The 14269-nt window shown below is 37.5% G+C and overlaps 1 long non-coding RNA gene across 1 annotated transcript; it reads right to left on the reverse strand.

Moving 5' to 3' along the window:
* Positions 1-11191: 11191 nt before the first annotated feature.
* Positions 11192-14055, reverse strand: LOC120246324. Its single transcript, XR_005532014.1, has 3 exons — positions 13446-14055; positions 12005-12132; positions 11192-11255 (listed from the first exon to the last, which is right to left on the reverse strand). It is a non-coding gene; the product is annotated as an uncharacterized LOC120246324 (long non-coding RNA).
* Positions 14056-14269: the final 214 nt, after the last annotated feature.

Below are 14269 nucleotides of genomic sequence, written 5' to 3' on the forward strand. Positions count from 1 at the left end.
ACAGAGAGAGACACAGCACAAGCTGCAATGGGTAGAGAGAGAGGGAGACACGGAATCTGAAAGAGGCTCCAGGTTCTGAGCTATCAGCACAGAGCCCGATGCAGAGCTCAAACCCACGGACTGCAATATCATGATCTGAGCCGAAGCCAGCCACTTAACCGACTGAGCCACCCAGACGCCCCGAAATTCATGCTTTTTATAATGGATTATTCAATGTTTGGACTTTTTTTGTGGGCTTGTGTGTGTGTGTGTGTGTGTGTGTGTGTGTGTGTATGTAGTGAAACAGGAACAATTCTTTATTCTTTCATACTTTATTGTCAAGTTGGTTTCCATATAACACCAGTGCTCACCCAAAAAGTGCTCTCCTCCATGCCCAGCACCCACCTTCCCCTCCCTCCCACACACATCAGCCGTCAGTTTATTCTCGGTATTCAAGAGTCTTTCTCATGGTTTGCCTCCCTCCCTCTCCCCAACTATTTTTCCCCTTCTCCCCTCCATGGTCCTCTCTTAAGTTTCTCCTGTTCCACTTATAAGTGAAAACATATGGCATCTGTCTTTCTCTACCTGACTTATTTCGCTCAGCATAACACCTTCAAGTTCCATCCACGTTGCTACAAATAGCCAGATTTCATTCTTTCCCTTTTGCCATGTAGTATTCCATTACATAGATAAACCACATCTTCTTGATCCATTCATCAGTTGATGGACACTTAGGCTCTTTCCATGATTTGGCTATTGTTGAAAGTGCTGCTATGAACATTGGGGTACATGTGCCCCTATGCTTCAACACTTCTGTATCCCTTGGGTAAATTCCTAGCAGTGCTATTGCTGGGTCATAGGGGAGTTCTATTGTTAATTTTTTGGGGAACCTCCACACTGTTTTCCAGAGGGGCTGCACCAGTTTACATTCCCACCAAGTGTAGGAGGGTGTTTCTCCACTTCCTCACCAGCATCCAGAGTCTCCTGACTTGTTCATTTTAGCCACTCTCACAGGCATGAGGTGTTATCTTAGTGTCGTTTTGATTTGCATTTCCCTAATGATAAGTGATGCTGAGCATTGTTTCATGGATGTCTGTTGGGTTTTCAATGTAGAGTATCATGTTATCTGTGAAAAGTGAAAGTTTGACTTCTTCCTTGCCAATTCTGATGTCTTTTATTTCCTTTTGTTGTCTGATTGCTGATGCTAGGATTCTAGAACTATGTTAAACAACAGTGGTGAGAGTGGACATCCCTGTTGTGATCCTGATCTCAGGGGGAAAGGTCCCTGGTTTTCCCCATTGAAGATGATATTAGCTGTGAACTTCTCATAAATGGCTCTTATGATGTTTAAGTAAGCTCCTTCTATCCCAACTTTCTCAAGGGTATTTATTAAGAAAGGATGCTGTGTTTTGTCAAATGCTTTTTCTGCATCTATCGACAGGATCTTGTGGTTTTTATCTTTTCTTTTGTTAACGTGATGTATCATATTAACTGATTTGTGAACATTGAACCAGCACTATAAACCAGGAATAAATCCCACTCGATCATGGTGGATAATTCCTTTTATATGCTGTTGCATTTGATTTGCAAGTATTTTGTTGAGGATTTTTGCATCCATATTCAGCAAGGATATTGACCTGTAGTGGTTTTTTTGCTGGGTCTCTGTCTGGTTTGGGAATCAAAGTGATGCAGCCTTTGTAGAATGAGTCCAGAAGTTTTCATTCCATTTCTAGTCTTAGGAGTAGCTTGAGAAGAATGGGTATTAACTCTGATTTAAATATCTGATAGAAATCCTCAGAGAAGCCATTTGGTCCAGGGCTCCTATTCGTTGGAAAATTTTTGATAACTGATTCAATTTCTTCACTAGCTATGGGTCTGTTCAGATTTTTTATCTCTTCCCATTTGAGATTTTGTAGTGTGTGTTTTTAGGAATTTTTCCATTTCTTCTAAGTTGTCCAGATTGTTGGCATATATCTTTTCATAGTATTCCCTGATAATCGCTTGTATTTCTGAGGGATTGGTTGTAATAAATCCATTTTCATACATTATTTTGTCTATTTGGGTGCTCTCTTTTCTTTTTGGGATGCCTGGCTAGAGGTTGATAAATTTTGTTTATTTTTTCAAAAAACCAACTCTTGGTTTCATTGATCTGTTCAACTGTTTTCTTGGATTCTATATAGTTTATTCTACCCGGATCTTTGTTATTTCTCTTCTTCTGCTGGGTTTGGGGTGCTCTTGATTCTCTCCTTCTAGTTCCTTTAGGCACGCTATTAGATTTTGTATTTGTGCTTTTTCTAGTTTCTTTTTTTGTTAAATTCTTAATGTTTACTTTATTTCTGAGAAAGAGAGAGAGAGAGAGGCAGCATGAGCAGAGAAGGGTCAGAGAGAGAGGGAGACACAAAATCTGAAACAGACTCCAGGCTCTGAGCTGGCTGTCAGCACAAAGCCCGACGCGGGGCTCGAACCCACAAACCGTGAGATCATGACCTGAGCCGAAGTCAGACCCTTAACCAACTGAGCCACCCAGGCATCTAGTTTCTTTAAATAGGCCTGGAGAGCAATGCACTTTCCTCTTATGATTGCCTTTGCCACATCTCAAAGAGTTTGGATTGTTGTATTTTTATTATCATTTGTTTCCATATATTTTTTTAATTTCATCTCTAATTACCTGATTGGCCCATTCGTTCTTTAGTAGGGTGTTCTTTAACCTTCATGTTTTTGGAGATTTTCCAGACTTTTCCCTGTGGTTTATTTCAAGTTTCATAGCATTGTGATCTGAACTTGTGCATGGTATAATCTCAATTCTTTTATATTTATTGAGAGCTGCTTTATGTCCTAGTGTGTGATCTATCTTGGAGAATGTGCCATGTGCACTTACAAGAAAGTGAATTCCATAGCCTCAGGATGTAGAATTCCAAATATATCTGTCAAATGCATCTGGTCCAATGTGTCATTCAAGTTCATTGTTTCTTTACTGATTTTTCTGTCTAGTTGATCTATTCATTGCTGTAAGTGGAGTATTAAAGTCCCCAGTTATTAGCACATTCTTATCAATAGGATTTTTTCTGTTTGTGGTTAACTTTTTTATGTATTTGGATGCTCCTGAATTCGTTGCATATACATTTATAATTGTTAGCTCTTCCTGATGGATAGACCCTGTAATTATTATATAATGTCATTCTTCATCCCTTGTTACTGCCTTTACTTTAAAGCCCAGTTTGTCTGATACAAGTGTGGCTACTTCAGCTTTCTTTTGACTGCCAGTGGTATGATAGATAGTTCTCCATCCCCTCAATTTCCATCTGACAGTGTCCTCAGGTCTAAAATGAGTCTTTCGTAGACCTCAAATAGATGGATTTTGATTTTTACCATTCTGATACCCTATGTCTTTTGATTTGAACACTTAGTCCACTTACATTCAGTGTTATTACTGAAAATTATGGGTTTAGAGTCATTGTGTTCTTTGTAGGATTCATGCTTGTGCTGGTGTCTCTGGTACTTTGTGTTCCTTGCAACATTTCCCTCATAGAGCGCCCCTTAGGATGTCTTGTAGGGCTAGTTTAGTGGTGATTAATTCTTTCAATTTTTGTTTATTTGGGAAGACTTTTATTTCCTTCTATTCTGAATGACAGGCTCGTTGGGTAGAGGATTCTTGGCTGCATATTTTTTCTGTTCATCAAATTGAAGATTTCCTGCCATTCCCTTCTGGCGTGCCAAGTTTCACTAGATAGGTCTGTAACTAATCTGATAGGTCTCCCTCTGTATGTTAGGGCCCTTTGATCTCTAGCTGCTTTCAGAATTCTTTTTTTGTCCTTATATTTTGCCAGTTCACTGTGATATGTCATGCAGAAGATCAATTTAAGTTACAACTGAGGGGAGTTCTCTGTGCCTCTTGGATTTCCATGTCTGTTTCCTTCCCCAGATTGGGGAAATTCTCAGCTATAATTTGTTCAAGTGTCCTTTCTCTCTCTCTTCATCTTTGGAAATTGTATAATATGGATATTGTTCCGTTTGATTGTATCACTCAGTTCTGGATGTCTCCTTTTGTGCTCCTGGATCAATTTATCTCTTTTTCTTGGCTTTTTCTTTTTCTATAATTTTGTCTTCAAATTCACCTATTCTCCTCTCTGCCTCTTCAATCCGTGCTGTGGCCACCTCCATTTTATTATGCACCTTACTTGTAGCATTTTTTAATTCATCACAGCTATTTTTAAGGTCCATAGTCTTTGTAGCAATAGCACTCTGGTGTCTCCCATGCCTTTTTCAAGCCCAGAAGTTAATTTTGATGACAATTGTTCTAAATTCTTGCTCAGTTATGTTGCTTATATCTGTTTTGACCAATTCTTTAGCTGTCACTTCTTCCTGGAATTTCTTTAGAGAAGAGTTCTTCCATTTTGTCATTTTGGCTAGGTTTCTGTCTCTTGTATGTTTTAAAAGCTTGTTATATGGTCTACACCTGTGAGTACCGTCATATTAAAGAAGGCTCATTGACTGTCCAGGGCCTGTCTTTTCAGGAAGTGTTCTTTTAAGGTGTCTCTTGGTCTCTCTTGTTGAGTCTTTGGTTATTTTAGTTCCTTACTTGTAATGGTATTTGGGACTCTCCACCATGTTTACTTTGGCTTGTTTCTTGCGGTTGCCCTATGAGGCTGTCTTCTTAGTGGACTCTGTCTCTTGTCCTCTGAAACTATTGTGGTTCAGTGTCCTATGGCTTCAGGCCTTCTTTTTCTGAGAGATGTGGGTGAGCGTAATGTACAGAGCTCCCTACTCTCCACCATCTGGCCTCCTCCCTGGTGTTTGTTATTTTTATCATGAACAAACATTACTGGAGATATTTTTCTAAAGAGACCTAATTACTTTTCAAGCCTCTGCCGTTTAGATTCATACCCAGTACACAATGCCCATTTATTAATGCTAATATAAATGGACTTACTTTATTGCAACAAATAAGGAATCAACTCCATAGATATTGCACAAACATAACTGAACAAATCTTATGCTAAAGCAATACATCACTTCCACTCTTCTTTTAATAATTGTCTCTGGTTATATGTATGCAAATTCTGAGGTGTATGGCTAAAATTTTAAATGAAAAATTGAAAACCTTTGTCTCTGTTAATATCCAATATATTTGTAACATACCAAATTTTCTGTAATATACCAAAATTTATGGGATACAACAAAAACAGTTCTAAAAGGGAAGTTGATAGTGTTAAATGCCAACTCAAGAAACAGGAAAACTCTTAAAAAGGACAACGTAACTTTACAATCAAGGAACTAGACAAAGAAGAACAAAGAAACACAGAGGTAGTAAGAGGAAGGAAACAGAAAACATTAGATAAGAAATAAGTGAAATAGACACTAAAAATACTAATAGAAAATGTAAATGAAACTAAGAGTTGACTCTTTGAAAAGAAGCAAAATTCACAAACTTTTAATTGGATATACTAAGAAAACTCAAATATATAAAATCAGAAATGAAAGCGGAGATGTTACAACTGACACCACAGAAATACAAAAATTCACAAGACCACTATGAACAAGTATATACCCACAAGTTTGATGACCTATGAGAAATGGATAAATATATAGAAGCATACAAACCTATCAAGATTGATACATGATGAAATAGAAAATCTAAATAGACCAATTACTAAAAAGGTAATGGAATCAGTAATCAAAAACCTCTCAACAAAAAAAGTTTAGAACCAGACAGTTTCACTGGTGAATCTACCAAACTTTCAAAGAATACTTAATACCAATCTTTTTAAAATTCTTCCAAAAAATATAAGAGGAGGGAATTCTTCCCAACTCATTTTATGGAGCCAGCGTTACTCTGATATCCAAACTACATATGGATGCTACAAGAAAAGAAAATTACATGTAATATCCTTGAAGAACACAGATGTAAAACTTCTCAATAAAATATTATCAAACCAAATTCAACAAAACATTAAAATATCAAAGATCATACAATATGTTTTAAATGGGATTCATTCCAGAAATGAAAAGATGGTTCAACATCCACAGATCAGTCAGTGTGTTCTGATTTCACAGATCTGATTTCACATGAACAAAATGAAGGATTAAAATCATGTCATCTCAATAGATGCAGAAAAAGCATTTGATGACTTTTAACATTAATTTATTATGAAAAATCCCCAAAAAGCAGGTATAGAGGAAACATATCTCAACATGTTATAGGCCATCTATGATATGCCTACAGCTAACATCATACTCAATGATAAAAGCTGAAATTTTTTTCTCTAAGGTCAGGAAGAAAACAGCTATTCCCACTTCTACTCAATATAATATGGGAAGTTTTAGAGAAATTAGGAAAGAAAACAAAGTAAAAGACAACTAATTGAAAGGAAGAAGCAAAACTGTCACCATATGCAGATGATATGATATTATCAAGTTGACCCTTGAGCAATTTACAGGTTAGACACATTGACACCTTGTGCAGTCAAAAATCCATATAAAACTTTTGACACCCCACCCCCTGCAAATGTAACTACTAATGACATACTGTTTATTGGAAGCCTTACTTCTAACAGTGAATTAACACATATTTTGTATGTTATATATTAACATACTGTATTTTTACAATAAAGTAAGGTGGAAAAAAGAAAATATTAAAATATCACAAGGCAGAGAAAACACATTTTATAGTGCTGTACTGTATTTATTTTTAAAAACCCATGTATAAAGGAGTGCACACAGTTCAAAGCCTATGTTGTTCAATGGTCAACTATTACATAGAAACCTTTAAAAACTCCACCAAAAAATTGTTAGAACTAATAAATGAATTTAGTAAAGTTTCAGGATACAAAATCAATACATAAATATATGTTGCATTTCTCTATACTAATAACAGATTATCACAAATAGAAAGTAAGAAAATGACCCTATTTATAGTAGCATCAACAGAATTAAAGACCTAGGAATAAATTTAACCAGGAAGTGAGAGACTTGTATGTTGAAAACTGCAGGATATTAAGTGGAAAAAACTGTAGAAGAGACAAATAAATTCTCATGGATTGGAAGAATTAATATTGTTAAAATGTCTGTACTACCCAAAGCAATCCATAGATTCAATGCAGTCCCTATCAAAATTCCAATTACATTTTTCACAGAAATAGAATAAGCAATCCTAAAATTTGTATGGAACCACAAAAGAATCTGAATAGCCAAAAAAAAGTTCTTGAGAAAAAAGAATAAATTTGGAAGTGTCACACTGATTTCAAACTCTATTACAAAGCAATAGAAATTAACACAGTATGGTATTGGCATAAAGACAGATATATAGATTCATGGAGCATAATAGAGCTCAATATAAATTCACACATATATGGTCAATTAATTAATTTACAACAAAAGAGTTGAGAATATACAGTAGGAAAAGGACAGTGTCTTCAATAAGTGGTGTTGGGAAAACTATACATTCACATGCAGAAAGAAAGAAAGAAAGAAAGAAAGAAAGAAAGAAAGAAAGAAAGAGAGGGAGGGAGGGAAAGAAACTGGACCACTATCATATATCATACACAAAAATTAACCCAGAATGGATGAAAATAAAACCTGAACCCAAAATGGATGAGCATAAGACCTGAAACAAAACACATCCAGAAGAAAACATAAGGCAGTAAGCTCCTTGACATGAGTCTTGGCAATGTTTTTAGAATCTAACACCAGAAGTGAAAATAAACAAGACTACAGCTACTGAAAGGCTTCTGTTCAGCAAAGAAAACCATCAATAAAATGAAAAGACACCCTACTCAATGGGAGAAGATATTTGCAAATCAAATGCAGACATACCCCAGTGCACATAAAAGTTATGCTTACACTATACTGTTAGTCTATTAAGTGTTCAATAGCATTGTGCCTAAAAAACAATGTACACACCTTTATTAAAAATACTTTATTGCTAAAAAGCACTAACCATATCTGAGTTTTCAGTAAGTCATGATCACTGATTAGATCACATAACAAACAGAATAACAGAGAAAAAGTTTGAAATGTTATGAGAATTACCAAAACATGACTCAGAGGCTTGAAGTGAATAAACGCTATTGAGAAACTGGTGCCAATAGAATTGCCTGACACAGGGTTGACACAAACCTTCAATTTATAGAAACAAACAAACAAAACCCCACAATATTTGCAAAGCACAATAGAGTGAAGTTCAATAAAACAAGGTGTGTCTGTATCTGACAAGGGGCTAATATTCAGTATATATAAAGAACTCATGCAACTCAATAGTCAACACACACACACACACACACACACACACACACACACCAGCAATTTGATTAAAAAATGAGCAGATGATCTGAATGGGCCCTTTTCCAAAGCCATCCAGATGGCCAACAGGTACATGAAAAGATATTCAACATCACTCATTATCAGGGAAATGTAAGTCAAAACCATAATGAGACATTCACCCACACCAGTCAGAATAGCTAGTATCAAGAAGACAAGAAATAACGAAGGTTGGCTTGGATGTGGAGAAAAGGGAACCAATGTGCACTGTTGGTGGCAATATAAATTGGTGCAGTCACTATGAAAAACACTGTAAGGATTCCTCAAAAAATTAAAAGTAGAACTGCCATTTGTCCAAGTAATTCCACTTCTGGGTATTTATCTGAAGAACATGGAGACACTGACTTGAAAAGATAACTGCATCACCACATCAATCGCAGCATTATTCACAATAGCTAGGACACAGAAACAATCTAAGTATCCATCAATGGATGGATAGATTTTTTAAAAATTATGTATATATACAGACTTTCCTGACACAGGGTTGACACAAACCTTCAATTTATGGAAATAAACAAACAAACAAACAAACAAAAATCATATTATTCATCCAGAAAAAAAGAAGGAAATGTTGCTTTTTGCACAACACGGATGGATCATGAGGGTATTATGTTAAATAAGTCAGAAAACCACAGATACCATATCATCTCTCTTTATGTGGAGTCTAAATTAAAAACAAAATTGAAAACCAAGTTCATAGATACAGAGAACAGACTGGTGATTATTAGTGGTGGCAGCCATGGCATGGGGGAAATGAGTGAACTGTTTTTATTTTTAGCTTAAATAATATAAAATACTACCTCTCTCATATTTGTTTATTATATAATATACTTTATGTAATACATTTTACTTCTCTAAGTCTCAGATTTTACTTAAAGACTTTGGCATAAATCAATGGGTCTTAACCTGGGAGGTGCACCACATTTGCCTAACAAAATTTTACTAAAACATAAGTGTTTGGTTCCACTGTCAGAACTTGGGATTTGGTAGACCTGAAGTGGGTCTTAGGCAGCAAAACAGATAAAACATTTTTGAATGATTCTGATGCTCACTAATGCTGAGAAAATTTGTAGTCTAGAAGATTCTCAAGGTTGGAAAATAAAATCAACAAAGTCCAGGCTCTAGCTCAGTCAAGTTAAACAGAATTTCTGGAAAAGGGATGAGGTCTTACTGGTTTGTTTTTGTTTTTGTTTATTTGAGCTCCTCCAATGGTTCTATGTGCAGCCAATATTTAGAACTATTGATCCACTCTAAAAGATAGCCAAAATCATTGGTAATTCTCCTCTCATTCTGAGAGCACAATGAAGACTGATTTAAAACAAGAGGAAAAGTCTCTCAAATCACAGGTACACAAGAAGTAAACCTGTTTGTTGGCAAGATCCGAGATTCTGATGTTGACATGAGAAACAGAAGTCTGTTTAGCCTTTGGCTCTAGTCCAAGTTCACCAGTCTTGAAAAAAAGAATTCCCCATGGATCCATCCTACACTTCTGAATTTGGGCTTTCAAACAAAATTCTATTAATAACAAAATGTTACCGGGGCACCTGGGTGGCTCAGTCGGTTAAGTGTCCGACTTCGGATCAGGTCATGATCTTGCGGTTCGTGGGCTGGAACCCCGCGTCGGGCTCTGTGCTGACAGCTAGCTTAGAGCCTGGAGTCTGTTTCAGATTCTGTGTCTCCCTCTCTCTCTCACCCTCCTCCACTCATGTTCTGTCTCTCTGTCTCAAAAATAAATAAACTATAAAAAATTTTTTTAAAAAAATGACAAAATATTACCTTAATTTCTCTTGCCACTGTTAGCATATCCATATATTTCCTTTAAAGAACTCATGTAGAGGAGTAGAGGGTAATATAAGAAGGGATTTATATATTCCTACATCCCCTAACCAAATTGCCACATAGAGTATCAATAGATAAAAAATAAATACAAAAGATATATAAGGCTGAAGGGTTTCCTAGTGGTTTACTGGATCGTATCCCATAGTCCCATATAGGGGATTGTCCCTGAGCCTGCATATCTCTTGATGGAGACAGGGAGAGACAGACTCAAGGCCACCCAGTTAGAAGCTGTAAGATGACCTAATGAATCAACAGACCAAAGACTCCAAGGCATAACTATTATGCATATATATACAGGATTTACAAAGGAAAAATAAATAATATTCAGAAAAATAGGCTGTGCCTTTCATATTCTATTCAAAGGATGATAATTCTTCTTTAAAATGTGCCCAAACAATAGTAGGGATATTAATGCCATGAAGACAAAAGGCAGCTGTAAATTGTACGGGGTATAATCAAATGACCAACCTAGAGACCAGGGAGGGCAGCAAGGTAATGAAAGCTTTCCTCCTGGGAGCATGAAGAGATGCAGCGGCAGAAACAAGGACAGATGGGCTGACAGACAGTGTCCTCCATTCCAATACCTATGTCTGTCAAGTTCAGCATTTGGAGGGGCTGACAGTAATAACCATGTCCCTCTGGAAGTGGCTACAGGCTTCAAGGGGTAGAGATGCACAATGGGTTCTCCTGCAGAAACCAAATGTCCTTCACACTAGCCTCTGTCCTCTCTCAGCTCCCTCAGCATTTGGAACAGTCAGAGGAAAAGAAAGGGGGTGGGGGAGTTGTTCAGTAACGCCTGGATCTGAGCTTCCTAGGGCATAGGTGATATGAAGAAACAGGAATTTATGAGCAGGGAGGGGTCAGTGCCTTGTCTAACCAGATAGCTATAATGACCCAGAATATGGGTTCTCTCCTGTCAGTGATATACTTCCCAAAAGCAAGCCCATTTACTTAAATAAAACCCGATAGTGATAACTAATTTTTGAAAAGAAATCACCAACACACAGTTATAGTATTATTTTTCAATGAAAATAATCTGTTGTTTTATCTTTTATACTAGGAAGAGGAACCAGAATTCTTGGGCTTGGTGGTGCCTTCCTGGACCTTTGCACAAGCACCTGCTAAAAACAGAGGCCAAGTGACATCCACAAGATGATCCTGAACATTGGTGGTCAGATGGATGGCTCATTTACTATGGAGGTTTCACTGACCAGGAAACCTGCATGCTTTACCCATTCCCAGAGGTCCAGGTGCATTCCACTTCTGCAAACCTCATCTCCTATCTTCAATGAATTATTGTGTTACTTAATTATTGAAATTGTTTTCTGTTAAAATAATCATTCACTTTGATAAACTGGCTGCAAGCATCTCATCATGCTAACAGCTTATGAAAGATTTAAGTAGGGGCCAGAGGGAGAGCCAGAGTGCCCCAGCTCTGCTTGCTCTAAGATATGGAGAGAGGCTCCCATCTGTTGGAGCTGCAGGTTTCAGTTGGTAGGAAAGACAACTGACTTGTGCCCTGGGAAATGGACTCACATTTCCCCCAAAAATGGTTTGATGATTAAGAGACAGTTTTATGCCAGATTTGTAATGTTCTAAGCTGTGATGACTCGACCTGCAATTGAAACTCAGAAAAATCATGATGAGCAGACAGTGATTCCAGGAGTAATGAGCCTAATTACCACTATTGTAATTAATTAGCAGGTGGGAAAGGGAAAGCTGGATTCTGGAAGTCAAGGATTCTGAAGAACCAAGCTTTCCATGTTTATGACAGAAATGAAATAACTTTGGGGGTAATAAAACTTGTCAATACAGGGGACCCACAAAGCACAGGATGGATAAGAGATTCAGAGCCAGAACCTGCTCTTACCTGGCAAAGCAAGATGCATAACTTCCCCTTTAGAATCTGAGTAGTAGAATCTTCCATCCATGTCCCCATTTCCCTGATGTTTCAAGACCCAATCTGGCCAGATGGACCTTGAGGGTGTTATGCTGAGCCTAATAAGTCAAGCAGGCAAAGACAAATACCATATATTTGCACGTATAGGAGGATTAGGAGGAACTTAACGGAGGGCCATGGGGGAGAAGAAGGGGGTAAAATAGTGGGGGAGAGAGAGGGAGGCAAACCATGAGAGACTCTTGAATGCTGAGAACAAACTGAGGACTGATAGGTGTGTGTGGGGGAGATGGGCATGGAGGAGGTCACTTGTGGGGATGAACACTGAGTGTTATATGGAAACCAACCTGACAATAAACTATTTGTAAAAAAATAAAAAATAAAAAATAAATTTAAAAAATTAAAAAATTAAAAAAAAAAAAGACCCAATCTGGCCAGGCCTAACACAGAGCCCAGATTATCTTGGTACTCAGGAAGTATCCATAGCACTAAACTGAATTTGCTGAAAGGAAGAGATCCAGAGCTAATTTCCCTGTGCTGTAGGTTACATATATGCAGATTAAAATATACTTCTCTAAGATGGAATGTGAAATAGAGACCAGGCCATGAGTAGGGCTTTCCATCAGAAAGGATTAGACAGCTACCCAGCGTATGCACTGAGGCCAGTCTTCAAATTACACTCTATCCCTGTCACATGCACACACACAGGAGAAATCTGGTAAACTGCATGACAATGGAATCCAATTTTATGCCAGAAAGAAGACTTAGAAATTTCCAATTCAACCTCCTCCTTTGATGAATGAGTAAAAATTTAACCCAGAGAAGTTAAGCGACTATATGATAACTCCCACTAGAGGAAATGACCTTAAAAATTATTTAACCCAAGCTCCTCATTTTATATTTGAGTAAAGTGTTCAGTGCTGTCTTAGCTACAAACATAGAAAAATAAAAAGAGAAAGAGCACAGTAAGGTAATAGAAATTAAGAACACCGGGAAGGAAAAGGCACCAGAAGAAAGAAAAAGAGATGGTATGTTGGGGTTGGAAAATGTGTGATACAGAGTGTGTATGATGGGAAGGGGATCTTGACTCTGCTCCTGGCAGCTGGAAAGGTGGGACTGAGGGATTTCAGAGATCCGAGTGGAGAGACCTTTCTGAGTTCAGAGGCAGGACCTCGTCAGACACAGTAAAGCAATCAGCCAGGTAAGAGTTCACAACTATTGATGAAAGTTATTTCAAGGGAACAAAATGTCAAAGTTACTTAAACACAACTCAAATTGCAGATAGTGGCTTAGCTATCCACCTCTTGCTGCATAGACTATTTCACAGCAGTGTGAGATGTTGGTACAGGAGAATGTGGGTGATCTCCTTGCACCCTCATTTTCATTAGTAAAAGGGCCCTGCTGATGCACTTACCTCAGAATCCCCCAGTCTCTTAAGGGGATGGGATTTCCAGGAATTAGCCATGAAGATGACCTAAGTCAGAGACACTAGCTGGTGTTGCAGGAAACATCTCTGTCCTTGAGTTTGGTTCTCTGAACTTGTGTCTTCGAGAGTTCAGGTTTGCTGAGGTTATACCCAGGACTGCTAGCAAGTTCTTACTTCAGCAGGAAGTACCTCAGGAGGAAGATAAGTGAATTCTATTTGTGAGACAGATCACTCCATGGTTTTGACTCACTCTTCATTTCCTTCTTAATTTCCCTTAGTCTTTTGTCAAATTTTTACTTTAAATGTCCTAACAAATTCTCACTGGTCTGGGGTCCAACAATGGAAGGCAGCATTCCCTAAGGCCAGAATGGGGCAACAGCAACAATTACTGGGAAATCTTTAAAATAAAACAAATGAAGAGAAGAGAGAAAGAAACTTCTTCTATGGCCCACCTTGAAAGATTTGGTTTGGTCTTATTAAGGTATATTCTGGCATTTCCCAAAGCATATTGCATAAAACAAGACTTCCTGTAAGCAGTCTTCTCAGGGGAAATAATGACTTCTGTAGTCAAATAAACTAGAGAAGTAAGGTAAAATAGTTTTTTTCTTTTTCACTGCAGGGCCCCCCCAAATATTTATCACATATTTGAAAAATTTATTTGATCATAAGTTTTATTTCTGGGACATTATGAGAAAAGTTCACAAACAAGATATGCTAGAAATGATTTTCTCTGGGGTAGGGAGGACTATGGATGGTTTATATTTTCTTCTGGGTGCTTATCTGTATGGCATTCATTTTCCACCAGGAATATT

Source organism: Hyaena hyaena, unplaced genomic scaffold, assembly GCF_003009895.1.
Source record: "Hyaena hyaena isolate Hyena2069 unplaced genomic scaffold, ASM300989v1 scaffold_465, whole genome shotgun sequence".
Taxonomy (NCBI): Eukaryota; Metazoa; Chordata; class Mammalia; order Carnivora; family Hyaenidae; genus Hyaena; species Hyaena hyaena.